The sequence below is a fragment of the Suricata suricatta genome, chromosome 13 (genome assembly GCF_006229205.1).
Source record: "Suricata suricatta isolate VVHF042 chromosome 13, meerkat_22Aug2017_6uvM2_HiC, whole genome shotgun sequence".
Lineage (NCBI taxonomy): Eukaryota > Metazoa > Chordata > Mammalia > Carnivora > Herpestidae > Suricata > Suricata suricatta.
In genome coordinates this window covers 72,975,317-72,983,761 of record NC_043712.1, presented here as the reverse complement: position 1 = coordinate 72,983,761, position 8,445 = coordinate 72,975,317, and positions in this window count along the sequence as shown.

The window sequence follows — 8,445 nt, the reverse complement described above, 5'->3', positions numbered from 1 at the left end:
GAACATCATCAGCCGGGACTACAAGGGCGTGCTGCAGGCCGGCGGGCTGCCCTTGGCATCCGTCATGCACCACCTGGGGTACCCCGTGCCAGGCCAGCTCGGCAACGTCGTCAGCTCCGTGTGGCCGCACGTGGGCGTCATGGATTCGGTGGCCGCGGCCGCCGCGGCCGCCGCCGCCGCGGGGGTCCCTGTGGGCCCGGAGTACGGGGCCTTCGGGGTGCCGGTCAAGGCCCTGTGCCATCCGGCCAGCCAGAGTCTGCCCGCGGTGCCCGTGCCCATCAAGCCCACCCCCTCGCTGCCGCCGGTGGCTGCGCTGCCTCCGTCGCTCCCCGTCCCCTCGGCCGCGCAGCAGCCGCCGGCACCGTCCACCGTGTGCCCTTCGGCTGCGGCCTCGCCCGCCGCCTCCCTGCTGGAGCCCAGAGCCCCGAGCGCGGCCGAGGGCAAGGGTAGCTCCCTGCACTCGGTCCTGGTGCACTCCTAGAGGACCGGGCGGGCGGGGGAGGCGAACGTGTGCTGGGACTCCGGGTCCTGGACCGCCCGGGAGGGAGAGGGCGCCCCGAGGCTGGGCAGAGCTGGGGAGCCTGAGCCTTTGAGGCGAAAGAAGGTAGAACAAACAAACCCGCAAGTGGATTCTCCAGCGGTTGAATAAATGTAACACTTCTGGTGTCTGTGTGTATACTATGTTGTACAATCAGATTCATGAAAGCCAGTTTTCAGGTAAGAGTTTTCTATTGTAATTAATATTGGAAGTCAATAAGTTATGGGAGGAGGGTGCGAAGGAATTTGGGGAAGCCTCACTCGCTGGCAAATTGGAAATGGATTTAGACCCGCGGGTGCTGGGAGAAGCTGGTGGAGCTAACCCCCCCCCCCCCGGGAGAAATCCAACGGAGAATGACGCTTAATACAGACCTCAGCCACCAACTTTCTCACCTCGGGCAGCGGCCTGTCCTGAACATCCAAGACAAAATTGCTATTCGCCAAGGAAATCTCGTTTTATTTAAGAAGGAAAAGAGGGAGCGTTTTCGTATCGTGATTTTCCTGGTCAGTTAAATGGGCGAGGACACAGTATCATGAATTAAGTCGCTTTGGGGAGGCAGCGGGAACTTCCCGAAGGATCTTGGGAAACAGTGCAGTTTCTTGGCTCTGACCCGGGGGTCGAGAAGGATAGAAGGAACGGCTAAAGCAATTAGTTTGCACAAAACAGAATGGCGGCGGCTTAAAGAGCAAAGCCTCAGCCTCTAAAAGTAAAGTTCGGGAAACACAACCAAAGAGAGACAATGAAGGCGACTTTCTACCTGCAATTCGTTTGTGTATCAATCGGATGAGGCTGTTTAGGAGCCCCCAAATGATGTTAATTCCCAGGATCCGTTCCCTTTGGGATTTTAAAGGAAAAAAACATCACTTGCACCGCGGGATTTTGTTCCTCTAAACAATGCAAGAAAAACTGTCACATCACCCGACCCAATTGCTCTTAGCGCTCCCAGGAGCGTCTCTTGGAGGTTTCCTTCTGGCCTTCGGACAGACGCGGGAGGATGACCCCGTCACTTGCGTGCTCTACGATTTGGTATTCAGAGTGCTGTTTGGACGCGTCTGTCTTTCAGGCGATTTCTTCAGTTTCAGTTCGTGAATGGAAAAAAAAAAATTGCCTCTGTCGTCCCTTCCCCCTCTTTTTGAGCCCCAGGAATAGCACTTTATTCGAAACAAACTTTTGGGAACGAAGGGGGGCGGGTAGGGAGGAGGCAGCTGCCCTTGACCTTCGAGTCACCTTTGGGTTGTGTCCGCGCCGCGTTCGGGTTGTGACTTTGTGACAAGTTCATGTCTGCCAGTGTTGTACGCGGTGTTTTCCATTAAAGCTTCTCTCTGGATCTGCCGCTGCCGGTGTGAAGGTGTTTCGCTGCTCAAGAGAGAAGGCGGCAGTTTGAGTGTCCGCTGGGCGGTCAGGGGACTTACCCATCCTTCCACCCCTTCCCTTTTTTTCTTAACTTCAAAGCTTCTTAGGAGGGAGTTCACAGGAGAGCCGCCGGCAACGATAAGTTTTCTCCACGGTTCCTTTTATCCGTTGGTTCAATTACCTCCTATTCGACCCATCCTGATCCTGCTTTCCGGACCTCTAGCCCACCTCAAGTGCTGGAGACCCAACTGGCAAAAACTTGCAACAAGTGAATTTTTTGTTTCCCACCGCCCGACACCCTTTCCCTTTTCTGAGGGCCTAGGGGGCGAGCCACGGCAGGGGACTCCGTACGCTCGGGTAGGTGCCCTTAAATCTGGGGGGCCGACCCGGGGCTGGGAAGTCTGCGGCCAGTCACTGCCACCGCCACCGCGACCCACACTAAGGAGGAGCGCGGGCCCAGCCACCGCGGCCGGGGAGACCTGTTGCGCACCTGCTCGGGGACGCTTCCTCAGCGAGGGGGGCCGCGGAGGCGTCGGCAGCCTGGGCCCCGGAGAGCCGGCGGCCCCCAGTCCGCGCTCGTCGGAGGGAACCTGCGGGCTGCAGCGGCCGCCGAGATGCGCGGGGAGCTGGCCAGGCGGCCCGGCCGGGTCCGGGCGACCCCTCTGGGGCCGGGAAAGCCGGGGCAGGTTCTCTGCTCTCCAGCCTCGAACAGGGCTCCATCTTGAACCGACTTCCCTCTGCCCAGCCAGGCCCAACGACAGCGTCCTGCAACCTTTCATCAGAAGAAAATAAAGGGCCAACAAGATGACCTGCACACAGTAATGACACCCATAGGGGTTGGGGGCGGGGGCGGGCAGGAGGATTTTGGCTACATCTTCAAATAGGTATTTCCATGCATTCCTTATTTATAACTTGCATTGAAGCATGCAACTAGTTTTGGTTTCCTCCGGGAAGCAGGTCTCAGCTTAGGTCACTGCCTCCTTGAGAGCGGAAACAGTTCCGGTGTATCCCCTGTGCTTTCGACTCGAGACTCTGCGAGGTTCTCGGCGGCAGTTTTCCTCTACACTAGTCTGATGCTGTCGAAAGAAGAGGAGACACTGACGTGGGGGTCACAGATTTGGAAAGGCTTAGGAGTCTGGCTTCTTTGTTCCCCTCTCCTGGGTTGGGACTCCTAGCTAGGCAGTTGGCTCCAAGTAGTGGGACACTGGATCCCAGGGGTTTGTTCAAAAGAATACCCCTTCTTTCTTGTCCACCTGCCCTAAAAGTGTGCATTTTAGTGGTGCCCAGGAAAGGGCACTTGCAGGAAAGGAGGGGAGCCCAAAGTGCCCTTTAGCGCCCAGAGAGCTGGCTGAGTGCCCCCCCCCCCCCCCCCACTCCTGAGGAGAAAGGAGCCTGTGGGCCACAGCTCAGGAATGAACAATTGATCCTTAGGGTTTTCCTGGACCTTCTTAGCACATAACCTCCTGCCTCTTGGTGGAAAACACTGTTTTGTTTTGTTTTCACTGGAAGCAAAGAGAAAAAGGAGAAGAGAAGGCAAAGTGACCTTAGAGATGATTCTACTCAAGTTTTTATCCCAGGAGGAGATCCAGATACCCAAAGGAAGCAATGCAGGGTATTGAGAGTAGAGAACATGGGAATTCATGTAAATAAACAAGGCAGGGGAGTTTTCTGCCAAAATTCTGATCCCAAGGGAGGTCCCAGCTTGAGCCCTGGATACCAATACTGCCCCGAAGACCCCTCTTAACTAAGATGGGATCCACAGTCTAACTATAACTATATTGTGTGGGAGTTTACCCCTTTAAGCTACACCACCCCATTCCCAAGCCAGGAACCTGGCAAGATTAATCTGGGCAGATCTCTGAGATACCAGGACTGGGAGGACCCCAGGCCCGAAGCTTACTGCTCATCACCAGAATCAGATTTTCATACGTATGTACCAAAAAAAGCCCCATGTATTCAGACATTGGCACCCGATTCAGGGCTTATTTTAAACATGCGAATAGGGGTCAAGCCATTAAAAAAAATATTGTCCTGGCAATAATCAAAGCTTTAATAGGGAACTATTAAAGCTAATAATGATAAGTTGATACGGATATTCCAGGAGCCCTCTCACCTGAGTATGTGATCTCACCTGATCTCACAGTTTTCTCTCTCTAGCGACAGGTCAGGAGAGAGAGAAAGTAAATTCTAGGTAGAAATGAGATGCAAGTAGAGATGCTTAAACATTTATGACCATTTCCATTCCCACGTCTAATAAAGTCACTCCCAGGATGCTGAGAACTAGGGGAGAGAACGGGAACTTGCATCCCTGGTTTCCAGGATGACAGAAAAGAATGTGGTGGTTTGGCCCATGTCCCACTTACCTGAGCGCGTGGTACCCTGAGCAAGATGGGCAGAAGCAAGGTAGAAAAGAAAGGCTTCAGTGTCGATACTTTTACAATGAAGGTGGGAGGAACACAGCCTGGAATCATCCATCTGATGTATTTCCTCGGGAAGCTGAGACAAGAGCCAAGGGCCCAGGGAGGACAAAGCTACGGCAGCTGTGGCACCCTTGCAAAGGCCAGAATCAGTACAGTTGGCATCTGGCACTTAGGAAGCCTGTCAGTCAGGCTGGCTTGTGGTCAATTATCTCCTTAAGTAGACTGGCATGAGTCCAGCCAGGGAGGAGGGCTGGTAGCATTCAGGGGGATCAGAGCCAGCTAGCTGCAAGTGGCACTGCTGAACTCCAAGCATGTTTGCTTGGGGTGGGCGCAGGGGTGGGGGTTGGAAGGCTGATCAACACGTCTCCTCCGGGACTCAAAGGTGACATTTGCATGCTTGGCACTTGTACAGAAAGACCCCAGAGGAGTCTGGACCCAAAATGCCTCAGGAGAAGAAACACTGATTGTCAAAGCCACCAATCTTTAAGTGGCATACACCAACAATTTCACCATTCCTGATATGCATAAAATTATGCAGAGATCCTGGTAAACTGTAGCGGGATCTGGTTCCTCCACTGGATAAGTATTTTCATTCTTCATTGCACCCGACTATGAAATGGGCATAAAGGATAGGGTGGGGGGCATGTTCAGACTTGGATGATGTGGCCAGGGTTTGAAGCGGAAGTCATGTTAATGGGACCACGTGGGTATGATTCTGCACGGGGGTGCGGGGGTAGGGTGGGGCTGGCTTTGGAAATGGGAGAGGAAAGAAGCAGTTTCAAAAGCCAGCGATAACCTGTTATAAAGGCAAAGTGAGGATGTGGAGGTGGGAAGTCCTTGGATTCCAAAGGGCAAAAATGGTTTCTTCAAGTCCAACATTTTCATTTTGCTCATTGAAACTATTTTCATTAACTTTATCTGTCAAAGCTGAAATGCTACCTTATACCCTTTGGGGGAGATTGAAGAGATCTGCTTGGGATTTCAGTTCAGTCTTAAACCATTGTTTAAATACTATGAGTTTGGCAAAACTCCAGATGTACTCTGTCCCAAGCACTTTTCCCCCTTAACTATCCCCCGTGTATTTTTAAGGAAAATTTAAGCCACATGTTGCTCTTTCCCCCTTGCATCCAAATGTAGTTTTATTGAATTTTAGCATGGTCCATGAAATTCAAATTCTGAGTCTTAAACTATAATATATTCATATGATCTACAACGCAGTCACATGATATGCACATATATCATTAAGCAGAAAATAAAGCATCTGAGAACTATAGTTGTATTATTATAGTAACATTTCTTTAGACTGAAGAACCATGCCGAGGATGCCATATTAAAAAAGATTTTATGAAATTCTCAAAAAAACTCAGAGAAGCTAAGGCAGCGACGCATGAAAATACTTGTAAAAGATGACTACTAAGAAAACGTTTTGATTACGTTTAGTCTGAAACAAATAGTTCGTCCCTGCCACAAGGAACAGGTCTTGTGTGTGCACGAGGCACCCAGGCTTTGCTTGTAAGTCACGGATCTCACTGCTGTGGCATCATTTAAAAAATCCATTGAAATAAGCTTTCCCATCTGAGCCCCATCCAGCCCCTGTCAGCACCTTCACAGACAGCGTGTTTTTACTGTTACTGCGGATGAACGCTTAGTAAGAAGGGAGCTGGAGAGCCTGGGGTCGAGGCCCAGCTGAACTAGATTCATTCCAGAAAGGATCCACAGCATTGAAACACACAGATGAAAAAAGGGGGGAAGAGAGAAGCGGGGTGGAGAAAGGGAGGAAGTAAGGAAAGAAACGGAGAGATGTAATCATGTAATACTGACAAAGGAGACATATATAAAAATATAAATATGTATGTACATATGTTGTACGTACATTTTGTATGGATGTATATACACACAAACATTGTATACATATATACATTGCATATACTTTGTAGATGTATATATAAATATACATTTACAACTTTCTAACCTCATACTGCATAAGTTTTCTCTCAGGAAACTGTAGATCAGTTCTTTCAATGTATGCGCCTATAACACTAATTACCTGAAGTGATCTTGGCTTAAAAACAATATCCATCTTCTCATAAAAATGTTTCCTAGCTAGAGAGGACAGTGCATTATATAACTAAGTGGCAGCCTCATTTATTGCTTAAAAAGATGAGGCTTTAGTCTGCCTAAGAATTTATCCCAGGCGAGAATTTTGTGACATGAATTTTGTCATAAATTTTGCAATTGATTTTATAAGGGTGTAACCTATATCGCCAGAGGGAAAGGTTTAAACAATGCTGTTTATATATGATGCAATATCATGCAGCCATCACAAGTAATGCTTATGAAATCTTACACCTATAGAAAATGTTTATGCACCAAATATTAACAGTGATTGGTGAAATTGTAACTCATCTTATTTTCTTGTTTTCTATATGTTCTAGATCATTTTGGATTGTCTACATACACTGATTACATTTTACTTATAAATTTTTTTTCTATTTTTTAAGTTTATTTATTTATTTTGAGAGAGGGAGAGATTGAGATGCAAACATGAGCAAGTGGGGGAGAGACAGAGAATTCCAAGTAGGCTGGGCACTGTCAGCACAGAGCCCAACATGGGGCTCGATCCCACAAACCGTGAAATCATGACAGGTGCCGAAATCAAGAGTCAGACACTTTAAATTAAAAAAACGAATCCGATGCTTAACAACTGAGCTACCCAGGTGTCCCTGATCATGTTTTACTTTAATAACCAGGGAAAAGATTACTTAAAGATCTATCCAGCCAGTATAATTACCATTTCAACAAAATATAAATTATTATTTTTTAATGTATCATCTTAAATATGGGGGAGGAGTGAAGAACTGATTGATTAAATTTACTTTTTTTTTAATGTTTTTTATTTATTTTTGAGAGAGAGAGAGACACAGCATGAGCAGGGGAGGATGATACAGAATCTGAAGTAGGCTCCAGGCTCTGAGCTAGCTGCCAGCACAGAGCCCAAAAACAGTGAGATCATGACTCAAACCCAAGAACAGTGAGATCACAACCTGAGCTGAAGTTGGCCGCTTAACCCACTGAGCCACCCAGGCGCCCCTAAATTTATTTTAAAGGCAAGGAGTGGCAGAGAAGCTAGAACCACACATACCTTGCTGTCTTCCTGCAGTGACTTTGACAAGACCCCTTGATGCAGACCCCTCTGGCAGGAGGAAGAAAAACAGGAGGGTGTCACTTTAAGTTTTGACTCTTGGGGACTTTTGTGAGAATTGCTGTCCCTAAAGCTAGACTAGGAAACTGTGAAAGGGTTGAAATTACAAACAGGGCTTGCTAAAAAATAAATCTCACTGTCTCTTTTGTTTTAATTCTCTCCACACACCCACTGTGGGACTCAAACTCACAACCCCAACATCAAGAGTCAAATGCTCTTCGGACTGAGACAGCCACGCACTCTAAATCTCACATTCCTGTTACCTTTTCTACCAGCGTCCTCTCTTTTCATCTTTTGCATTGCATGAAGTTTTGCAGGAGCCTCAAACTCTTTTTGAAACTAGGCAGATAATGAACCCTAAGTAAATACATTCTGCTAGCTTTGGTATTTCCTCCTAAATGAAAAATAAGATACAGTTTTCCAAAATAGTAATGTAATTTTCCTTTTTCCTAATTGGCAAATCTGTTTTGTGTCCTGCCAACGTTTTCAAGAGGAATGCTTTAGATACTATTTGTAAACCTGCATTGTGTCTTCCCTGTTTACACTGAAATAATTTCTTTTCAAACAAAAATGCAAAACCTGGGTTGCTGGGCTGGCTCAGTCAGTAGGGCATCTTGACCTTGGGGTGGTGAGTTTGAGCTCCATGTTGGGTGTAAAGATTACTTAAAATTTCCTTTAATTAAAAATACAAAAGTCTGGGGGTACCTGGGTGGCTCAGTCAGTTGAGCATCAGACTTTAGCTCAGGTCATGATTTTACAGTTCCTGGGTTCAAGCCCCACATCAGGCTCTGTGCTGAAAGCTTGCTCAGAGCTGTGAGCCTGCTTCAGATTCTGTCTCCTTCTCTCTCTCTGCTCCTCCTCTGTTCGTGCTCTGTCTCATTCTGTCTCTCAAAAATAAATAAATGTAAAAAAAATTTTTTTTAAAGACAGAA